We start from the raw sequence: 23871 nt of genomic DNA on the forward strand, positions 1-23871 counted from the left end.
CCCCGAAACAAGATTAATGGGCACCAATTTTTTTTATTCGTTCATGGGATGTGGGCATCGCTGGCAAGGCCACCATTTATTGCCCATCCTTAATTGCCCTTGAGAAGGTGGTGGAGAGCCACCTTCTTGAACCGCTGCAGTCCGTGTGGTGAAGGCTCTCCCACAGTGATGCTGGGTACGGAGTTCCAGGAATTTGATCCAGCAATGATCAAGGAACAGCGATATATTTCCAAGTCGGGATGGTGTGTGACTTGGAAGGGAACGTGCAGATGGTGTTGTTCCCTTGTGCCTGCTGCCCTTGTCCTTCTAGGTGGTAGAGGTTGTGGGTTTGGGAGGTGCTGTCGAAGAAGCCTTGGCGAGTTGCTGCAGTGCATCCTGTGGATGGTACACACTGCAGCCACGGTGCGCCGGTGGTGGAGGGAGTGAACGTTTGGGGTGGTGGATGGGGTGCCAATCAAGCGGGCTGCTTTGTCCCGGATGGTGTTGAGCGTCTTGAGTGTTGTTGGAGCTGCACTCATCCAGGCAAGTGGAGAGTATTCCATCACACTCCTGACTTGTGCCTTGTAGATGGTGGAAAGGCTTTGGGGAGTCAGGAGGTGAGTCACTTGCCGCAGAATACCCAGCCTCTGACCTGCTCTTGTAGCCATAGTATTTATATGGCTAGTCCAGTTAAGTTTCTGGTCAATGATGACCCCCATGGTGTTGATGGTGGGGGATTCGGTGATGGTAATGACGTTGAATGTCAAGGGGAGGTGGTTAGATTCTCTCTTGTTGGTGATGGTCATTACCTGGCACTTGACTGGCGCAAATGTTACTTGCCACTTATCAGCCCAAGCCTGGATGTTGTCCAGGTCTTGCTGCATGCGGGCACAGACTGCTTCATTATCTGAGGGGTTGCGAATGGAACTGAACACTGTGCAATCATCAGCAAACATCCCCATTTCTGACCTTATGATGGAGGGAAGGTCATTGATGAAGCAGCTGAAGATGGTTGGGCCCTAAACACTGCCCTGAGGAACTCCTGCAGCAATGCCCTGGGGCTGAGATGATTGGCCTCCAACAACCACTACCATCTTCCTTTGTGCTAGGTATGACTCCAGCCACTGGAGAGTTTTGCCCCTGATTCCCATTGACTTTAATTTTATTCGGGCTCCTTGGTGCCACACTCAGTCAAATGCTGCCTTGATGTCAAGTGCAGTCACTCTCACCTCACCTCTGGAATTCAGCTCTTTTGTCCATGTTTGGACCAAGGCTGTAATAAGGTCTGGAGCCGAGTGGTCCTGGCGGAACGCAAACTGAGCATCGTTGAGCAGGTTATTGGTGAGTAAGTGCCACTTGATAGCACTGTCGACGACACCTTCCATCACTTTGCTGATGGGGCGGTAATTGGCCGGATTGGATTTGTCCTGCTTTTTGTGGACAGGACATACCTGGGCAATTTTCCACATTATCGGGTAGATGCCAGTGTTGTAGCTGTACTGGAACAATTTGGCTAGAGGCACGGCTAGTTCTGGAGCACAAGTCTTCAGCACTACAGCCGGGATGTTGTTGGGGCCCATAGCCTTTGTTGTTCCTTGATATCACGTGGAGTGAATCGAATTAAGTTGCGATTGTGCGGCGAACTGTAAGTTTTTATTATTCGCGTTTGCCGCGCGCTCATTGGCCACCCCCCCACCCCCCGCCGCTGCCCTCCCGTCACCTTATTAAAATTGTGCACATTGTGTCACTATTGCAGTAGCTGATAACAAAGGCTACACCACACCAATTGGCACAAAGGCTCCTGAATGTCTAAGTAACTTTGAGGGATCAAGGAGTGGAGGCAGGAGAAGCAGGCCTTCAGCGGTTTGGGGTGCATCTGCAGCAACCCCTGCTGAAGACCCTGGAAATGCCAGCAACAGCAGGTTGGCATGGGGGGGGGGGAGTCGGGGTTAATATTTACCTCTTCAAAACACCCCAAAAAATTCTGAGCCCCTCATCATTGGGGGTTCAGGCCCCAACCCTGACCATGATGTGGACCCCACTTCTGGCCCTTTTGGCCGGGTACATTGCGGATTTTCGGAGCCAAAATATACAGCACTGGTGCCTGGGCTGAATTAATATATTTGGGTATATCCTCTAAATGTGTACACCAGAAAACATGTCATGAAGGAGATCACCATCTGGGTCAATCCCATGTCCATACAAAGTGGCATGAGATTCAAAGTATTTCCATGATGTGAAGACAATGCTACAGAAACTGTTCTACAACTGCTCAACACATAAGACTACATAGCAACAATGGAAGCCATGATGGAATTTTTGGCCCAGATTGAAGGTACTTATTTTGAAGAGAGACCTCAGAAAATTGAGTTATATTGCCAAGAGATGAGGAAATGATCTGATTTAAGTGTTTTGAATAATGAAGGGAATTGAGAGGGTAGATGGGGAATGACTCTTCTCTCTGGTAGTGGGATCCAGAACAAGAAGACCCAATGTTCGAATGTAAGCTAAGCTAATTCATATAATCATACAGCTCAGAAGGAGGCCATTCGGTCCATTGTGTTTGTGTTGGCTCTTTGAAAGAGCTGTCCACTGAGTCCCACTCCCCTGCTCTTTCCCCATAGTCCTGCATATTTTTCCTTTTCAATTAAATATCTAATTGTCTTTTGAAAGTTACTACTGTTAAAGTTAAAATTCAATCTAGAAAAAAATTCTTCACACAAAGGGTTCTGAGAATATGGAATGCATTGTCTCAGCAGACTATTGATGCAAACCAGTTAAAGTGTTTAAAGGGGAGATAGTTCCTTAATTGAGCAGTAAGGGTATTAATTGATATGGAGAAAAGGTGGGGAATTGGGGTTAAAAAAGATGGAGTTGCCAAAGTGCATCAAATGACAATAGTGGGGCAAGTGGCCAACTCTTGCTCCTACGAGTCTGGCAAGGGTGCCTACAGCCAATTTGGCTTATCTACCATTGATTCTGGAAAGTATTTTCTTTTTTATGCTGTGATATCATTAGAACCTTAACAGATGGAAAAAGTAATATTCATACAAATTTTAAAAATTGCAATTACCTGTGAATGCCTCCTTTCTGGGCAATATTATCTGCTTTTTAAAACTGCCATATATACTTTGGACACTTAACAATCCACAGAGAATATATTCCTTCTTTAGAAATAAGTATGAAAGTTAATTTGTTTCTGGGAATGAATATCATGTATCCATCAAACCTGTGGATACATCTGAATTCCGTCTGGTCAAATTATTGCTGTAGAAATAATCTTCCATAGCAGAACCAATGCATACCTGAACTAATAGTCATTTGCTTCTCAAGCAACTAACAAGCTGCTTAATTATCACTTCTTCTGAATAGGGCCTAAATATATTGTCTTCTTTTTTTTATAAATGTACCTATGAAGTGAGGAAATCAGAATTCTTAAGTAATGGCTGTTCACAAATCTTGGTTTTCTGACCATGACATCATCCTTCTTGACAGCCTCCATGAAAAGCAGGATGACCTTTTCAGGACCAGAGGGATGCTCACTATTCAAGTTCAATGCCCAGTAGCCTGGATGTGGATTACATAGTGGAACAGAATTGGCTTAGAAACTCAAAGGGCCTCAAATATGTGAGGAAGAATAGCAAGCAAGGTAATGCAGAAAATGAACTGCAAAGGTTGCAGCAATTACTTTGGATTATATTCACAAATCTGAATGTGATGTGCTACGACATTCAAACTTTGTCACTGAAAATCATAGTTTTGTACTGATGCAGATATAATTGTGCAAAGATGTCCAAATAAATGCTGTAGTTTTTTTTTAAGTAGCCTAATCAAAGTTGTATTTTACATGCTATATTACAGAAAAGCTAATGCAGCATTCTATGAATTTTCCTCAACAGACCCTGCCAGTAATGTCTACTCATGTCATTATTTTCAGATAAAGTTGGTGTTCAATACCAAGATTTGCAGTGACATCAGAAGGACAGCCATTGGCCAAAGATTGATAGCCTTTATCAACATGGAGTTAGTTGGTGGAGATGGAGGGACATGTGCACCAGTTGGTACAAAACTCATGATATGTTCTCCTGTTTTGCACAGCAGGTAACTTGAACATTTCGATGCTCACACATTGAGAACAGTAGTTTTGCAGTTCAAACTTGTAAAGAAAGTAGCAAATTGAAGAAATGTGCTAATGCGCTCACCCACTCTGTTCAAAGGTGATAGTGCAGGAACTAATGGTCTGCAATGGAAACCAGAGCAGCACAGTATGTTAGAGCACCCAGAATCACCACTTACACTAAATGCTGAGAAATTACCACTTTGGGATTCACAGACAGTTAACAGCATGAGGAAGCTGTAGATGTTGCACAGCAGAATGGGGAAAGAGCTGAAGAGATGGGAGTTGATCAACAAAAACTTGCTATTATATAGTGCCTTTAACATAGTAAAATGTCCCAAGAAAATCCTAACCTTAAAGGGACTGCTGGTGGCTGCTCACGGAAAGGCCCAGATGACTTTTGGGGAGAATTTTTGTGGGGCCAGAAGGAGCAGGAATTGGCTCCTCTGCCTCAGGCCCAACCTGCCGACTGGCTCAGCATGGGGTTTGGCCGAGTTCCTGCCCGCCCACAACCGGCAAGGTGCAGTGGTGTGCCTGTTTGCCACCTGCAGCTCACTGATGTCATTCAAATGAGGCCCGATCCCGAAAATGGTTCAGGCTTCCCAATGCCAGCTTCAGGCGTGCGGCGCAGCTGCTCTGCCAACTTCTCACCCGTTTCAGGTGGAAGTTGAAAATCACTCCCAATGTGTTCTTTATGGGTTTAATGTCCTTTCTATAATGGGGTGCCCAAAACTGCAAACAGTATTCTTAGCTGTGGCCTAACCAATGTTATGTACAAATTTATTATTACATAGTTACTTGCACTCTGTGTTCCTATTTGTAAAATAAAAAGTTGTTTCCCTTTTATATGACTTCATCTAGCTATATTCGCACTTTCAGAGAGTTATGTGTTTGAAACTGTAGATCTCCCTTGTTCATCCACACCCTTCAGTGTCTTTCCTTCGAATGTATTTCTAGTCCTCGTGTTTAAATCCTTTCATGTACTCATCCCTCCATATCACGAACATCCTCCAGCCCTACAACTCCCCCCTCCTGAACTCTCCGTTTCTCTGACTATGGCCTTTTATGCATCTCCCCTCCTTTAACCCACCATTGGCAGCCACTTGTTCAGCAGTTTAGACCCCATTCTGGAATTCCCTCCCTAAACCCCCCAGCCTTTCCACCTCCGTCTCCTCCTTTAAAACTCTCCCTAAAATAGACCTCTTTGTCCAAGCTTTGGGTCACACTTCATAATATCTTTTTCTTTGTCTTGGAATCCATTTTTGTTTAATTATGCCTCTTTGAAGTGCTTGGGATGTTTTTTCTACTTTAAAGGTGCTACATAAATGAAAGTTGTTGTTGTTGCATTCCCTGCTTTTCCTCCCAAAATGTGTAACCTCAAACCTATGGCACCTACCACCTGTCTACCCATTCCATTCAACTGTCTATGTCTTCCTGAAATCTTTTACAGTCCTCCTCAGTGTTTACAAAACCCCCTACTTCTGTGTCCTCAGTATCCCTATACTCAAGTCCAAATCATCTGTATGTTCTGAGAACAAAAGTGGACCCAGCATTGACCCTTGGGGTATATTTACCCTAACCATTTGTTTCCAGTCCATCAACCAACGTTCTAACCTAGCTGCTCCATTTCCTCTGATAACATATAGCCAGAATTAGTCCAACAAGCCTCTTGTGAGACAGCTTATCAAACGATTTACAAAAATCCATAATCATCGCATTAATTGGATTCGCTTTTTCCATCCAATCAGTCACCGCTTCAAAAAACTCAATCAGTTGTGAAACACAACTTGCCTTTAACTGTGCTGGTTGTCCCTGATTAATCAATGAATTTCTAAATGCTCATTTATTAGGGTAGAAATTCGAATGTGTTGTGCCGTTTTCAGGCGTACCATAAGAACAGAAGAACATAAGAAATAGGAGCAGGAGTAGGCCAATCGGCCCCTCGAGCCTGCTCCGCCATTCAATAAGATCACGGCTGATCTGATCCTAACCTCAAATCTAAATTCATGTCCAATTTCCTGCCCGCTCCCCGTAACCCCTAATTCCCTTTACTTCTAGGAAACTGTCTATTTCTGTTTTAAATTTATTTAATGATGTAGCTTCCACAGCTTCCTGGGGCAGCAAATTCCACAGACCTACTACCCTCTGAGTGAAGAAGTTTCTCCTCATCTCAGTTTTGAAAGAGCAGCCCCTTATTCTAAGATTATGCCCCCTAGTTCTAGTTTCACCCATCCTTGGGAACATCCTTACCGCATCCACCCGATCAAGCCCCTTCACAATCTTATATGTTTCAATAAGATCGCTTCTCATTCTTCTGAACTCCAATGAGTAGAGTCCCAATCTACTCAACTTCTCCTCATATGTCCGCCTCCTCATCCCCGGGATTAACCGAGTGAACCTTCTTTGTACTGTCTCGAGAGCAAGTATGTCTTTTCTTAAGTATGGAGACCAAAACTGTATGCAGTATTCCAGGTGCGGTCTCACCAATACCTTATATAACTGCAGCAATACCTCCTTGTTTTTATATTCTATCCCCCGAGCAATAAAAGCCAACATTCCATTGGCCTTCTTGATCACCTGCTGCACCTGCATACTAACTTTTTGATTTTCTTGCACTAGGACCCCCAGATCCCTTTTTACTGCAGTACTTTCCAGTTTCTCGCCATTAAGATAATAACTTGCTCTCTGATTTTTCCTGCCAAAGTGCATAACCTCACATTTTCCAATATTGTATTGCATCTGCCAAATCTCCGCCCACTCACCCAGCCTGTCTATATCCCCCTGTAGGTTTTTTATGTCCTCCTCACTCTCCACTTTCCCTCCTATCTTTGTATCATCTGCAAACTTTGATATGTTATACTCGGTCCCCTCCTCCAAATCGTTAATATAGATTGTAAAGAGTTGGGGACCCAGCACCGACCCCTGCGGAACACCACTGGCTACTGGTTGCCAGTCCGAGAATGATCCATTTATCCCAACTCTCTGCTTCCTGTTAGATAACCAATCCTCCACCCATGCCAGAATATTACCCCCAATCCAGTGATTCTTTATCTTGAGCAATAATCTTTTATGTGGCACCTTGTCGAATGCCTTCTGGAAGTCTAAATACACTACGTCCACTGGTTCCCCTTTATCCACCCTGTACGTTATGTCCTCAAAGAACTCAAGCAAATTTGTCAGACATGACTTCCCCTTTGTAAAGCCATGCTGACTTTGTCCTATTAAATTCTGTTTATCCAAATGTTCTGCTACTGTCTCCTTAATAATAGACTCCAAAATTTTACCCACCACAGATGTTAGGCTAACTGGTCTATAATTTCCAGCCTTCTGCCTACTACCCTTTTTAAATAAGGTGGACTAAGTGGGTCACTGCAGAAACAGGAAGTTCAGATATTGGGAATGTGGTAACATTAGAATTAAGACCACCAGTACAATGGTGGACCATTTATTACATCCAGCAATCTATATGTACAAATCTGTGCAACTTGTCCTAGAGATGCAAGTTAGTATGATTGGTCCCTCATATCAGCCAGATTGGTGCACCAATTTTCTCACTTTGGTATTTAGGTGAAGTGAAGTGGGTGTTAATCAGATGTTTGCTAAAGTCCCTGTATATTTGAGGGATAGTTTTATAATATTGTGATTCTCAATATTGGGAGCCTCACTTACCGGGAGCGCATTTTGACAAAGCAGAGGTGCATTAAAGATGATGACAGGAAAATCATGGGAACTGTGCACTCGAATATCCAATATATACCTAGCAGACAAGGCTTCTTCCTGGGAGTGCAATTTCATTGAAGAACCATTTTTATTCATGTCAGATCACCTCTAAACTGTTAGACTGGAAGCCTTTGTGGTTGATGGAGGCCATAGGATTGACTGTGACTGCCATGTTTGACTGGGCACTATGCAGAAGGCAAGAGCATTTCTCACCCATATATAAACATCAGAAAGTCTACTAAAGTCAGTGGGGGCAAAATTGGACCTTGTTTCACCCATTTTTCAGGCATGAAATGGGGAAAAATAGGTATAATTTCATGTGGCTATGTTCCACGCTGCAAGGGTGCCTGAAATATGTTCGACGCCATATTGGCTTAGGCAATATTCAGGCGTCCCTGGTGGCTGCATTAAACAGGTGTTAGGCACCGATGTCATTGGTAGCACTCTCGCTTCTGGGTCAGAAGGTCATAGGTTCAAACCCTGTAGGGTGTTTTGGGGTTGTTCTCACCCTATTGATGGGTGCAGATATCTGGTCCCCGGTCTAGCCAAGGAACACTTATACCCTCACAGATCGGGGGTTCAGGAAAACGGGACTTATGCTAATGCACCTGTTGATGGATCACGTAGCTGAATAGCACAGAGACCACACAAACTCGGTGTTTGAATTGAATTGGAATGTTGGTTTTATTATACCGTCAGCACGAAGAAAATAACGATAAAAACGGTCCTACCCACAGTACATTGAGTTACACACACCCACTACAGTATTGAACTAAGAGGTTGGTGGGGACCCTGGAGACACCTATCACACACACACACACACACACACACACGTATGGTCGAGGCTCACCAATCCTTTGCACTTGCAGGTCTGGCTGACCGGTTCTCACACGTAGGGTTCATTGGTTTCGCTGAAAGCTGCTCTCCTCCTTGGAGAGCACAAACCAAGAGACAGCAAAAGCAAGGCTGCAAAACAAGAGAGCAGAACAAGAGGAAGAGGGGTTTCGAGCTTCCACATATACCCCTCTCTTACAATGGTCTTCCTCTCTTAAATAAGGCACTTCCATGCCTGTTTAAACAGTTCTTACAAAGTCCTTAAGAATCTTTGATGGCTTTTGATGGTCTCTCATCATGTTGCAATTGCTTCTCTCGATGGGCCATTGTTCATTCCGATTTGTTGAGCACTTGCCACACAAGGCTCCTTTTGTATCCCATGTTCTAGGTGTTGATCGGTTTTGCTTTAAAACAAAGACATGGCCCCACCATGTCTGGAGCAGTTGCCTCTTTCAATGGCCTACTGCCTTTCTGATCTTGACCACCTGCTGTAGGTTTTGTATTAAAACAGAGACATGTCTGAAGCAGTAATTCTCCCACTTCCACTGTGTGTGTTGTTGATTCATCTGGTGACCGCTCACCTATCCTTCCAGTTTAGGTTTTTGGTCAATGGCCAAAGTTTTACATCCTCAGGGAAAAGGTGGAATTCCCAGAATTCTTATAACCCCAGTCCAGAGACTTGAGCACATAATCTAGGCTAACACTGTAGTGCAGTAATGAGGGAGTGCTGCAGTGTTGGAGGTGCCGTCTTTTGGATGAAACGTTAAGGATGCGGCCCTCTTTGCCCTCTCAAGTGGGCGTAAAAGATCCCATGCCACTATTCAAAGAAGAGCGAGAGAGTTTTTCCGGTATCCTGGCCAACATTTATCCCTCAACTAACATCTAAAACAAATTTTGTGGTCATTTATTTCATTACTGTTCGTGGGACCTTGCTGTGCACAAATTGGCTGTCGCATTTCCTACGTTATGGCAGTGACTACATTTCAAAAGTATTTTATTGTCTGTAAAGCACTTGGAATGTACTGAAGTCATAAAAAGTGCTATATAAATGCAAGACTTTTTTTTAATTAGAGGCCTAATGCCTGCTTAAGGACTTCTCTGAAATTGTTCAGAAACTGAGCAGAGCATGCTCCACTTTTCCGTTTATTTCCCCTTAAAGATAAGTTTTTTCTTTTTAACTTACCTTAATGTGGAACCAGGAGGGGCAGGAATGTTTCTCCTGATTCCACTGCACTACTGCGGGCGGTTGGCAGCCGACACGCTCCCCTCCCTTTTGCCTCCCCCGCCCTAGGTCCTACCTGCGGGCCGCTGCCAGCAATCAGAGGAAACCAGTGAGGTGCCTCAGGAGGTCTGCCAGGCACCTGCAGCCTGCCTGACTTATTCATTTGAAGTTTGAAGCCTGATTTTGGACGAGCTTCGGGGCTTCGGCTTTTGGTGTGTGCATTGATTATTTTGGGTCTGAAAATGGGTCTAAACAAATTTACAAATTTCTCCCCCAGTGTCCTTCACAAGTCTTGCAGTTTATTGGACGGTGTCTATGAAATACATCTGAAGAAATAATTTTAAAATTCTTGTAGACTCGTTCAGCCTTTTGTTGTTTTACAGGTATTCATACTAACAGTATCTTGCTGTTTTCTTTCGCTTGTGTATAATTACAAATCTTGTAAATAAAGTCAGTTATTAGTTTTAGGCTGTACATCTGACAGCATGGTGTTTTCTGCTATTTGGAGAGGACAGGAGTAATTGATGGGCAGCCTGCGCAAACTTTGCTGCAAAAGAACTTGATGAAAGGATAGTTGTTAATCCTGCGACACTCCCGTTCACGACAAGCATAAGGTTAAGTTTCAAATCACAGGGGTCACAGGTCTGCTTATAGAAACTACAATTTGCTGTGAACATGAATAAACAGTGTTGGGAATCCGATTGTAACAATACTCAATGATGGCCTAGAGCTGAAGGAAGCCAGCAATGGCATGGAATTGTTACTGTCTCTGCAACTGTTGCCCACACTTTTATGGAAATGAATGAAATGACAATTCTTCTGAGAGAATACCTCAGTCAAATTTTGATAGATGTGGCCGTGACAAATTGGAACATTTTGCTATTAGATTATTTATTTGGTTTATGTTTTACTGATCACAGTACAAGTGGTTAAAAAAAATCAAGGTTCATTTGCACACGATGGCCAGCCTGTATGATATACAACAGCTCAGGATTTAGTCAGGTTGTCTGTGGGAAGTGCATATGTAATTAGTAATTCTGTAGTGGATGGTATGTTCCATTGTGCTCCAAAATGCTATTGCAAACAGGTGACAATTATATTGTTACAGCAGTAATGAGGTAGAGATCAAGAAATTCTGTTTAAGAACCAATATTCTGTTCATCATTTAAACTATTATTTAGGCGGCTGTTGATCTAATCTAGTTATGAGAGCTACAGTTTGTTAATCTCTTTTATTCTGACACATCTTCATAGCATCTTGAATAGGTTGTACCAGTTACCTAGCACAGGTCAATGAATTATGCTATCCTGCACGAGCAAATCTTGGTTAACAGCTATTTCTGGGGTGAGACATGGATCGGTCATGTGAGAAAGCGGTAGCACCAAGGATTCTTTGTAGTTCCTTTGATGGAAAGCTTTGTAGCATGGAGTTTCTGAATGTGGGCTTATATGGAGCCGTTCCTGCCCAGTTCAGCCTTTAGTCTAAGGCCAAAAGAAAGGGTGCACTTGATCTGGCTTTGTGGTGGTGTTGTGCCACATAAAAAATGACCAACCATTTACAAGGATCAATGCTATCTTAAGCAAAGCTCAGGAGAAGTATCTTCGGTGTTTTGAATTTCAAGATGAATAGCAAAGTTTGTAAACTATTGTAAATATAATGTGGAGATGCCGGTGATGGACTGGGGTTGACAATTGTAAACAGTTTTACAACACCAAGTTATAGTCCAACAAATTTATTTTAAGTTTCACAACCTTTCGGAGGCTTCCTCCTTCCTCAGGTGAATGGTGTGGAAATGAAATTTTCGAATCCTTCGCATTTGTAAATTACAGAACAATGCCTGGTGATTACTGCCCGTTGCAAAGGCAATCACAGTGAGCAGACAGAGAGGTGTCACCTAAAAGGCCACCGAATATACAAACCCCCCAAAAAAAAGAGAGAGAGAGAGAGAGAGAAGGAAGACAGTCAATGACCTGTTATATTAAAAACAGATAACATTTGTTCGCTGGTGGGTTACGTGTAGTGTGACATGAACCCAAGATCCCGGTTGAGGCCGTCCTCATGGGTGCGGAACTTGGCTATCAATTTCTGCTCGACGATTTTGCATTGTCGTGTGTCTCGAAGGCTGCCTTGGAGTATGCTTACCCGAAGGTCGGTGGCTGAATGTCCATGACTGCTGAAGTGTTCCCCATTTTCATCCATTTTCGCAGCGTCTGCATGGTCTCGCCAATGTACCATGCTCCGGGGCATCCTTTCCTGCAACGTATGAGGTAGACAACGTTGGCCGAGTCACAGGAGTATGAACCGTGCACCTGGTGGGTGGTGTCCTCTCGTGTGATGGTGGTATCTGTGTCGATGATCTGGCATGTCTTGCAGAGGTTACCGTAGCAGGGTTGTGTGGTGTCGTGGACGCTGTTCTCCTGAAAGCTGGGTAATTTGCTGCGAACGATGGTTTGTTTGAGGTTGGGTGGCTGTTTAAAGGCGAGTAGTGGAGGTGTGGGGATGGCCATAGCGAGGTGTTCGTCGTCATTTATGACATGTTGAAGGCTGCGGAGAACATGGCGTAGTTTCTCCGCTCCGGGGAAGTACTGGACGACGAAGGGTACTCTGTTGGTTGCGTCCCGTGTTAGTCTTCTGAGGAGGTCTACGCGATTTTTCGCTGTGGCCCGTCGGAACTGTCGATCGATGAATCGAGCATCATATCCCGTTCTTACTAGGGCGTCTTTCAGCGTCTGTAGGTGTCCATCGCGTTCCTCCTCGTCTGAGCAGACCCTGTGTATTCGCAGGGCCTGTCCATAGGGGATGGCCTCTTTGACGTGGTTAGGGTGGAAGCTGGAAAAGTGGAGCATCGTGAGGTTGTCCGTGGGCTTGCGGTAGAGTGAGGTGCTGAGGTGCCCGTCTTTGATGGAGATTCGTGTGTCCAAGAAAGAAACTGATTCTGAGGAGTAGTCCATGGTGAGCTTGATGGTGGGATTGAACTTGTTGATGTTAACGTGTAGTCTCTTTAGTGATTCCTCACCGTGGGTCCATAGAAAGAAAATGTCGTCGATGTATCTGGTGTATAGTGTTGGTTGGAGGTCCTGTGCAGTGAAGAAGTCCTGCTCGAACTTGTGCATGAAAATGTTGGCGTATTGGGGTGCGAATTTGGTCCCCATGGCTGTTCCGTGTGTTTGGGTAAAGAACTGGTTATTGAAGGTGAAGACATTGTGATCCAGGATGAAGCGGATGAGTTGTAGGATGGCGTCTGGAGATTGGCTGTTGTTGGTGTTGAGTATTGATGCTGTCGCAGCGATGCCGTCATCGTGGGGGATACTGGTGTAGAGTGCCGAGACGTCCATCGTGGTGAGAAGTGTTCTTGGTTCAACTGGTCCGTGGGTACTGAGTTTTTGTAGAAAGTCTGTAGTGTCGCGACAGAAGCTGGGGGTTCCCTGCACGATGGGTTTCAGGATGCCCTCGATGTATCCAGAGAGGTTCTCACACAGGGTTCCGTTGCCTGATACGATAGGACGTCCGGGTGTGTTGGCTTTGTGTATCTTTGGGAGGCAGTAGAAGTCTCCCACGTGGGGAGTACGTGGGATGAGAGTGTGGAGGATGTTTTGAAGGTCTGGATCGAAGGTCTTGATCAGTTTGTTGAGCTGATGGGTGTGTTCTTTGGTCGGGTCTGTGGGTAACCGTCTGTAGTGTTCCTGGTTGTCCAGTTGTCGGTGTGCTTCTTTGCAATAGTCCGTTCTGTTCTGTATGACGATGGCTCCTCCTTTGTCCGCTGGTTTGATGACGATGTTGCGGTTGGTCTTGAGAGCTTTGATGGCGTTGCGTTGTGCTCGGGTGACATTCTGGACTGTCTTCCGAGTGCGGCTGATGAATCTGGCATAGACGCATTTCCTGACAGCTTGAGCATACATGTCAAGCTTAGGGCAGCGACCCTCCGGAGGAGTCCAGTGTGACTCTTTCCTCTTCGGTTGCTGTACCGCGGATCCCTCTGTCTGCTGTTCCGGATCGTTGATTGTCTCATTGGGTTCGCTGCTGAAATCTTGGGGTTTGTGGTAGAATTCCCGGAGCCTCATTCTCCTGATGAATTCCTCTGTGTCTGCCGTGAGACTAGTGGGGTCCATTTTGGTAGTGGGGCAGAAATTGAGCCCTCGGCTGAGAACTTCGATTTCGTCTGGTTGAAGGGTGTGGTCGGACAAATTGACGATAGACTTCCCTGTGGTTGCAACCGTGGTACCAGGGGAAGCTTGGTCGATGCTGGTGGTGATGCCGAGTTTCTCAAGCTTCCTGCTCTTGGTTTTCATGTCGGCAGCGTAGTTCCGTTGCCTCGTCTGTTTGGCGGTGTCTCGTAGCTGGTCTGCTGTGTCCTGAGTACAGGTTGAGAGTATGGACTCTATCTTAGTTTCGAGGTTGTGGCGTCTGCTGTAGAGTTGGTGTATGAGATGGTTGCGGAGTGTGCGAGAGGTATGACGGCAGAGTCTCTCAGCGTAATCCGAGTTGTATGTGGACTTGAGTGGGTTCGTGATCTGTAGTCCTTTCGGGATCTTGTCTGCTTTCTTGCAGCTCGGTAAAAACTTGATGTCTGTGTCTAAATGCGCGATCTTCTTGGATATCCTTTCCACTGTGAGCCGGCAGTTTGTGGTGTCGATGGTAGCCATGATGTGGAGATGCCGGTGATGGACTGGGGTTGACAATTGTAAACAATTTTACAACACCAAGTTATAGTCCAACAAATTTATTTTAAGTTTCACAAGGGACGCAACCAACAGAGTACCCTTCGTCGTCCAGTACTTCCCCGGAGCGGAGAAACTACGCCATGTTCTCCGCAGCCTTCAACATGTCATTAATGATGACGAACACCTCGCTATGGCCATCCCCACACCTCCACTACTCGCCTTTAAACAGCCACCCAACCTCAAACAAACTATCGTTCGCAGCAAATTACCCAGCTTTCAGGAGAACAGCGTCCACGACACCATACAACCCTGCCACGGTAACCTCTGCAAGACATGCCAGATCATCGACACAGATACCACCATCACACTAGAGGACACCACCCACCAGGTGCACGGTTCATACTCCTGTGACTCGGCCAACGTTGTCTACCACATACGTTGCAGGAAAGGATGCCCCGGAGCATGGTACATTGGCGAGACCATGCAGACGCTGTGAAAACGGATGAACGGACACTGCGCAACAATCGCCAGACAGGAGGGTTCTCTCCCTGTCGGGGAACACTTCAGCAGTCATGGACATTTAGCCACCGACCTTCGGGTTAGCATACTCCAAGGCAGCCTTCGAGACACACGACAACGCAAAATAGTCGAGCAGAAATTGATAGCCAAGTTCCGCACCCATGAGGACGGCCTCAACCGGGATCTTGGGTTCATGTCACACTACACGTAACCCCACCAGCGAACAAATGTTATCTGTTTTTAATATAACAGGTCATTGACTGTCTTCCTTCCCTCTCTCTCTCTCTTTTTTTGGGGGGTTTGTATATTCGGTGGCCTTTTAGATGACACCTCTCTATCTGCTCACTGTGATTGCCTTGGCAATGGGCAGTAATCACCAGGCATTGTTCTGTGATTTACAAATGCGAAGGATTCGAAAATTTCATTTCCACACCATTCACCTGAGGAAGGAAGAAGCCTCCGAAAGGTTGTGAAACTTAAAATAAATTTGTTGGACTATAACTTGGTGTTGTAAAATTGTTTACAATTGTAAATATACTAGCCCTGAAATTCCTCAGGTTCCAGTCCTGGCAGTTATGTAGTGCCCTCCAGTGCTGATCCTACTGGAGTTTGTGGGGTCAGTGAGAGGTCCCCCTTTTGCATGGAGCAGGTGGGCATAAGCGCCACTTCAAGCACATCTCTGGCCTCTGCCTGTCTAATGCCTGTGGAAACTCTGGCTATCTTATAAGGCCTAGCCCAACATGGCCAATGTTCAACGGCCCCCTGAGGAAGGTCTGCATATTTAAATAAAATGCTGAGATCTTCAGGACTCCAGTACTCGACTTGCCTGTCTTAAATCCCATTGATGGGGCCCACATGTACACTCTTGGTGGCCATTATTCCTCTACTCATTGGGTATACTGATCATCACTGCAACGCTAGGTCCGTACTGCAGAACAGAAGTGAGAACCCTCGAAGTAGAGAGTCCCCATCCTGGCCCTGGCCTCAGCCCATCATTTACTTTGTAAGGAGCGAACAGAAGTTCTGCCCCCTACAAGCCTTTCACAAGGCACTGAGGAATCTCCCGAAAATCATGAACACCTGACGTAACTGGATCTCTGCCATTTGCTGGGAGGGGTTATATGGAATCATAGAATTACATAGAATCTATAGCACTGAAACAGGCCATTCAGCCCAACTGGTATACGCCCATGTTTATATTTCATATAATCCTCCTTCCACTTTAATTACCTCCTCCCACCACGGCCCTGCCCTCTCTTCCCTTCTGCCTCATGTATGCATCAGGTCTCCCCTTAAATCCATTAATGCTCTCTGCTTCAACCACTCAATATGGCAGCAAGTTTCACATTCTCACTACTCTCTATGTAAAGAAATTGCTCTTTATTTGATCTGTTAGTGGCTAGTTCCAGTAAGCTAGAGAAAAGTGGCAAGTGTTCTCTGCAGTGGGGTCTCACTCTTTTCCTCACCAATTGTGCAGGTTAAGACGTGCTCTGGTTCATAGGGGACACGAGGTCTGCCTACAGCATTGGTCAGTGATGCTGAACCCAAGTAGAATTCTAGTGTAAAATGCTAAAGTGTAACAGGTAATGCTTGGAATATCCTCTCCAGGTGACTGAAATGATCCAATATCAACAAGGTTGGGGCTTCTATAACCATCACAGCCTTTGCCAGAGCAATTCTAGTTCCAGGTGTGACCTTCAAGTCCTTTGCTACCATTTGCTACTGTTCAGAAATTGCCCATCTGAACAGCCTCAACTTCTTCTGATTCTGACCCTGTAGATCTTTTTGTTGGGATATGGCCTTCGACTGAAAATCCTGCTGTCAAGCGCCCTCACCTCCCATGCATCCCATTCTTTTGTCTAGCAGAATGAAGGCAGCCATAACAGGAGAAAAATGCATTTTTCTGTCCTTTTTTTTATTCGTTCATGGGATGTGGGCTTCGCTGGCAAGGCCAGCATTTGTTCCCCATCCCTAATTGCCCTTGAGAAGGTGGTGGTGAGCCGCCTTCTTGAACCGCTGCAGTCCGTGTGGTGAAGGTTCTCCCACAGTGCTGTTAGGAAGGGAGTTCCAGGATTTTGACCCAGCGACGATGAAGGAACGGCAATATATTTCCAAGTCGGAATGGTGTGTGACTTGGAGGGTAACGTGCAGGTGGTGTTGTTCCCATGTGCCAACTGCTGTTGTCTTTCTAGGTGGTAGAGGTCGCGGGTTTGGGAGGTGCTGTCGAAGAAGCCTTGGCGAGTTGCCGCAGTGCATCTTGTGGACGGTGCACACTGCAGCCATAGTGCGCCGGTGGTGAAGGGAGTGAATGTTTAGGGTGGTGGATGGGGTGCCAATCAAGCGGGCTGCTTTGTCCTGGATGGTGTCAAGCTTCTTGAGTGTTGTTGGAGCTGCACTCATCCAAGCAAGTGGAGAGTATTCCATCACACTCCTGACTTGTGCCTTGTAGATGGTGGAAAGGCTTTGGGGAGTCAGGAGGTGAGTCACTCGCCGCAGAATACCCAGCCTCTGACCTGCTCTTGTAGCGACAGTATTTATATGGCTGGTCCAGTTAAGTTTCTGGTCAATGGTGACCCCCAGGATGTTCATGGTGGGGGATTCGGCGATGGTAATGCCATTGAATGTCAAGGGGAGGTGGTTAGACTCTCTTGTTAGAGATGGCCATTGCCTGTCACTTGTCTGGTGCGAATGTTAATTGCCACTTATCTGCCCAAGCCTAGATATTGTCCAGGTCTTGCTGCATGTGGGCTCGGACTGCTTCATTATCTGAGGGGTTGCTAATGGAACTGAACACTGTGCAATCATCAGCGAACATCCCCATTTCTGACCTTGTGATGGAGGGAAGATTATTGATGAAGCAGCTGAAGATGGTTAGGGCCTAGGACACTGCCCTGAGGAACTCCTGCAGCAATGTTCTGGGGCTGAGTTGTATTGGCCTCCAACAACCACTACCATTTTCCTTTATGCTAGGCATGACTCCAGCCACTGGAGAGTTTTCCCCCTGATTCCCATTGACTTCAAATTTACTAGGGTTCATTGGTGCCACACTCGGTCAAATGCTGCCTCGATGTCAAGGGCAGTGACTCTCACCTCACCTCTGGAATTCAGCTCTTTTGTCCATGTTTGGACCAACGCTGTAATGAGGTCTGGAGCCGAGTGGTCCTGGCGGAACCCAAACTGAGCATCAGTGAGCAGGTTATTGGTGAGTAAGTGCCGCTTGATGGCACTGTCGACGATACCTTCCATCACTTTGCTGATGATTGAGAGTAGACTGATGGGGCGGTAATTGGCTGGATTGAATTTGTTCTGCTTTTTGTGGACAGGACATATCTGGGCAATTTTCCACATTGTTGGGTAGATGCCAGTGTTGTAGCTGTACTGGAACAGCTTGGCTAGAGGCGCAGCTAGTTCTGGAGCACAAGACTTCAGCACTACAGCCGGGATGTTGTCGGGGCCCACGGCCTTTGCTGTATCCAGTAAACTCAGCCGTTTCTTGATATCACGTGGAGTGAATCGAATTGGCTGAAGACTGGCTTCTGTGATGGTGGGGATATCAGGAGGAGGCCGAGATGGATCATCCACTCAGCACTTCTGGCTGAAGATGGTTGCAAACGCTTCAGCCTTGTCTTTTGCACTCACGTGCATGTTGCTTCCGCTGTTTAGCATGCAAGTAGTCCTGAGTTGTAGCTTCACTAGGTTGGCACCTCATTTTTAGGTACGCCTGGTGCTGCTCCTGGCAAGCTCTTGTACACTCCTCATTGAACCAGGGTTGATCCCCTGGCTGGTTGGTAATGGTAGAGTGAGGAATATGCCGGGCCATGAGGTTACAGATTGTGCTGGAATACAATTCTGCTGCTGCTGATGGCCCACAGCACCTCATGGATGCCCAGTTTTGAGCTGCTAGATCTGTTCTGAATCTATCCCATTTAGTGATTTATAATATTGGCTAGAGGCGCAGCTAGTTCTGGAGCACAAGTCTTCAGCACTACAGCCGGGATGTTGTCGAGGCCCACAGCCTTTGCTGTATCCAGTACACTCAGCCGTTTCTTGATATCACGTGGAGTGAATCGAATTGGCTGAAGACTGGCTTCTGTGATGGTGGGGATATCAGGAGGAGGCCGAGATGTGATTTATAAATGCGAGAGGTTCGAGGATTTATTGACATTCACCTGAGGAAGGAGGAAGCCTCCGAAAGCTTGTGAATTTTAAAATAAAATTGTTGGACTATAACTTGGTGTTGTAAAATTGTTTACAATTATCCCATTTAGCACAGTGGTAGTGCCACACAACACGTTGGATGGTATCCTCAGTGCGAAGACAGGACTTCGTCTCCACGAGGACTGTGTGGTGGTCACTCCTACCAATATTGTCATGGACAGATGCATTTGCGACAGGTAGATTGGTGAGGATGAGGTCAAGTAAGTTTTTCCCTCGTGTTGGTTCGCCCATCACCTGCCGCAGGCCCAGTCTGGCAGCTATGTCCTTCAGGACTTGGCCAGCTCGGTCAGCAGTGGTGCTACCGAGCCACTCTTGGTGATGGACATTGAAGTCCCCCACCCAGAGTACATTCTGTGCCCTTGCTGCCCTCAGTGCTTCCTCCAAGTGTTGCTCAACATGGAGGAGGACAGATTCATCAGCTGAAGTAGGGCAGTAGGTGGTAATCAGCAGGAGGTTTCCTTGCCCATGTTTGACCTGATGCCATGAGATTTCATGGGGTCCGGAGTCAATGTTGAGGACTCCCAGGGCCATTCCCTCCTGACTGTATATCATTGTACCGCCAGCTCTGGTGGTCTGTCCTGCTGGTGAGACAGGACATACCCAGGGGATGGTGATGGAAGAGTTTGGGATGTTGGCTGAAAGGTATGATTCTGTGAGTATGGCTCTGTCAGGCTTTTGCTTGACAGCTCTCCCAATTTTGGCTGGATGTTAGATGAAGGAGGACTTTGCAGGGTCGACTGGGCTTGGTTTGCCTTTGTCGTGTCGAGTGCCTGGTGGTCCATCCGGTTTTATTCTTATTATGACTTTTTTGAAGCAAGGTTTTACAACTGAGTGGCTTGCTTGGCCATTTCAGAGGGCATTTAAGAATCAACCACATTGCTATGGGTCTGGAGTCACATATAGGTCAGACCGGGTAAGGACAGCAGGTTTCCTTTCCTAAAGGGCATTTTGTGAACCAGATGGGTTTTTACGACAATCCAGTAGTTTCATGGCCACCATTACTGATACTAGTATTTTAATTCCAGATTTTATTTAATTAATTGAATTTAAATTTCCCAGCTGCTGTGGCGAGATTTGAATTTAGGACCCCGGATTATTAGTCCGGGCCTCTGGATTACTAGTCCAGTAACATAACCACTATGCTATCGTACCCGGTGAGTTCCATGAAGATTTGATTTGATTAGCACCAGCTCTGGGCTGGAATTATAGATGACAGTGCTTCAGCCCCATTAAATACACGGAGATTGACCTGCTTTCATTATTTCTCTCCCAGTCATAAGGATTTTCACAAAACCTTCTTTAACCCAGATTGATGTCTAAAACTGGCACCTTCCATTGCCAACAGACAACAGTGTCAAATAATGCAGCACTGCTTTTTCCTGATGTCACTGCACTGTTGCCAAAATCTGATACCTTAAAACCCAATCTCTGTGACTGAGCAAATAAAATATGTGTAAGATTTGGTTTTAATTTATTTTCAAAATGCAGAAGATAGGCAGATTTTACTTAAAGACCATAGCAACATATTTTCCCCAGGGTGGAGTTGTAATCATCAAGTTGTTGGATATCTGTTCTAGTCAGTGAAGCATTATTCACCCTTTGCACCCCATGTTGGAGCTAAGCACTCTCTAACACTAGTCGGATAGCTGCCGGATAACATTGTATCTTAGCACCAACTGCAGAAGAGTACCCCTTATTGCATTCTGTTATTTCCATGTCCAACAATAGGCACCTTGGAACCTCTGCATGAGACTGACAACCTAATGTCAATTAGTCCTGAATTATAGCCATTTGTACCCACTAGGTACAGTGCAAAATTCGTACAACCCTTATAACCATCAGAAAGAGGAAACTTATCTAATCTGTCTGGGTTGGAGTTGGATCCAGGTCCCAGAGGTGAAAGAATAATGTTCTAGCCTAGTGCACCATCAAGTCGCATAAGTTAATTTTTAAGAATGCAAATTTGAGTATACTTGCCACTGATTTTAACTTTGCAGCTCTGGGTTTCTGCCAATCATAAAGACAGAACTCAGGGGTTAATTAGTAAGTATCTACAGGCAAAAAGCAGAGGGTAGTGGCATGGATGTGCAAAATACATGTTCTTGAAATTGATGCCCACTGTGAAAATTTCAATATTTTCACAACAGAGACGTTTTTTAACCATGTTTTTAACCTTGTTTGTATCCTATTTAGGATAGGATTACATTTGCTTATCTGACAAATGTAATCATGAGGCAATCTTGTGACACTTCAGCTTTAGTTAGTACATTGAAAAACACATGAAGCAAACTATTCCTGGAAACTTTACTTAGGAAAAAATCTCTGTACTATCTCTCATGCTTAATCACAAGCAGCAGAGCTCCACATATCCATGGCTATACAATTTGACACTTTGCTATCAGGTGAGTCAAGGCTTACATCCTACACAGTGCAAAACTGGCACTGGAATCCAGAATGGCTTGGCCAATTTTATAATCAGGTTTATTACACTGGTTATAGTGTTTCAGTGTTGGTTTCACTACAGATGATTCAGTATTCTTTTCTTGGAATAAAAATAAACTTTGATCTTTTTGACAAGCAACTTTCTCAAGTACAACTTTCATCTGGCAGATTAATTTTCTTCTTTCGCTAATTTGGCTCTTTTGATAAGAAATTATCAAGGATATACTAAATTTAAGCTCTACACAAAAATGTTAAAGGTTGTTCCTTGCAAAATACAGCTTTCTGATTACACAACCATAATATTAACTTTTAAGTCTTCGCGCTTTGGCTCCTCAGGCCCTCATGTAATATACCCAGGAAAGCTACTTAAAGAGACTATCTGGTTTAGCACTGATATCTGGTCAAAGTATTGAAAAAAAAGCACTGATACCATAGCAAGAAATCCAAAGCCTTTATCATCTTTCCAGACTGGAAACCATAATCCATGCCAAATCACAGGTATTAGATAGTTGGAAGCAATAGGCACAGCCCTGGTTCCATTCTACTTTGTCTCCATCCCCTCTCTCTCTCTCTCTCTCCAACTGTTCACTTTTCTGTCGAGAGCTTGCCCTAGATTTCTAATCACATCTAGTACCATGGAACCATGCTTATATGGAGTTTTGTAAACAATTTTACAACACCAAGTTATAGTCCAGCAATTTTATTTTAAATTCACAAGCTTTCGGAGGCTACCTCCTTCGTCAGGTGAACGATGTGAAAATGAAATCCTCGAGATGAAATCGCATTTATAATTCACAGAACAATGCTTGGTGAGTACAGACAGTTTTTTCAACTGCCCGTTGCCAAGGCAATCAGTGTGCAGACAGACAGGTGTTACCTGCCAGGTCTCACAGAATATACAAATCACCAAAAAAAAACAACAAACAAAAAATAACAGAGATAGAGAGGTAGAAACATAGAAAAGACAGCAACTGACCCGTTATATTAAAAACAGATAACATTTGTTCGCTGGTGGGGTAACGTGTAGCGTGACATGAACCCAAGATCCCGGTTGAGGCCGTCCTTATGGGTGCGGAACTTGGCTATCAATTTCTGCTCGACGATTTTGCGTTGTCGTGTGTCTCGAAGGCCGCCTTGGAGTACGCTGACCCGAAGGTCGGTGGATGAATGTCCATGACTGCTGAAGTGTTCCCCGACTGGGAGGGAACCCTCCTATTTGGCGATTGTTGCGCGGTGTCCGTTCATCCGTTGTCGCAGCATCTGCATGGTCTCGCCAATGTACCATGCTCTGGGGCATCCTTTCCTGCAACGTATGAGGTAGACAACGTTGGCCGAGTCACAGGAGTATGAACCATGCACCTGGTGGGTGGTGTCCTCTCGTGTGATGGTGGTATCTGTGTCGATGATCTGGCATGTCTTGCAGAGGTTACCGTGGCAGGGTTGTGTGGTGTCGTGGACGCTGTTGTCTTGAAAGCTAGGTAATTTGCTGCGAACGATGGTCTGTTTGAGGTTGGGTGGCTGTTTCAAGGCGAGTAGTGGAGGTGTGGGGATGGCCATAGCGAGGTGTTTGTCCTCATTGATGACATGTTGAAGGCTGCGGAGAACATGGCGTATTTTCTCCGCTCCGGGGAAGTACTGGACGACGAAGGGTACTCTGTTGGTTGCGTCCCGTGTTAGTCTCCTGAGGAGGTCTATGCGATTTTTTGCTGTGGCCCGTCGGAACTGTCGATCGATGAGTCGAGCGTCATATCCCGTTCTTACTAGGGCATCTTTCAGCGTATGTAGGTGTCCATCGCGTTCCTCCTCGTCTGAGCAGACCCTGTGTATTCGCAGGGCCTGTCCATAGGGGATGGCCTCTTTGACGTGGTTAGGGTGGAAGCTGGAAAAGTGGAGCATCGTGAGGTTGTCCGTGGGCTTGCGGTAGAGTGAGGTGCTGAGGTGCCCGTCTTTGATGGAGATTCGTGTGTCCAAGAAAGAAACTGATTCTGAGGAGTAGTCCATGGTGAGCTTGATGGTGGGATGGAACTTGTTGATGTTATCGTGTAGTCTCTTTAGTGATTCCTTGCCGTGGGTCCATAGAAAGAAAATGTCGTCGATGTATCTGGTGTATAGTGTTGGTTGGAGGTCTTGTGCAGTGAAGAAGTCCTGCTCGAACTTGT

The sequence above is a fragment of the Heptranchias perlo genome, chromosome 8, assembly GCF_035084215.1.
Source record: "Heptranchias perlo isolate sHepPer1 chromosome 8, sHepPer1.hap1, whole genome shotgun sequence".
In the NCBI taxonomy this organism is placed as follows: domain Eukaryota; kingdom Metazoa; phylum Chordata; class Chondrichthyes; order Hexanchiformes; family Hexanchidae; genus Heptranchias; species Heptranchias perlo.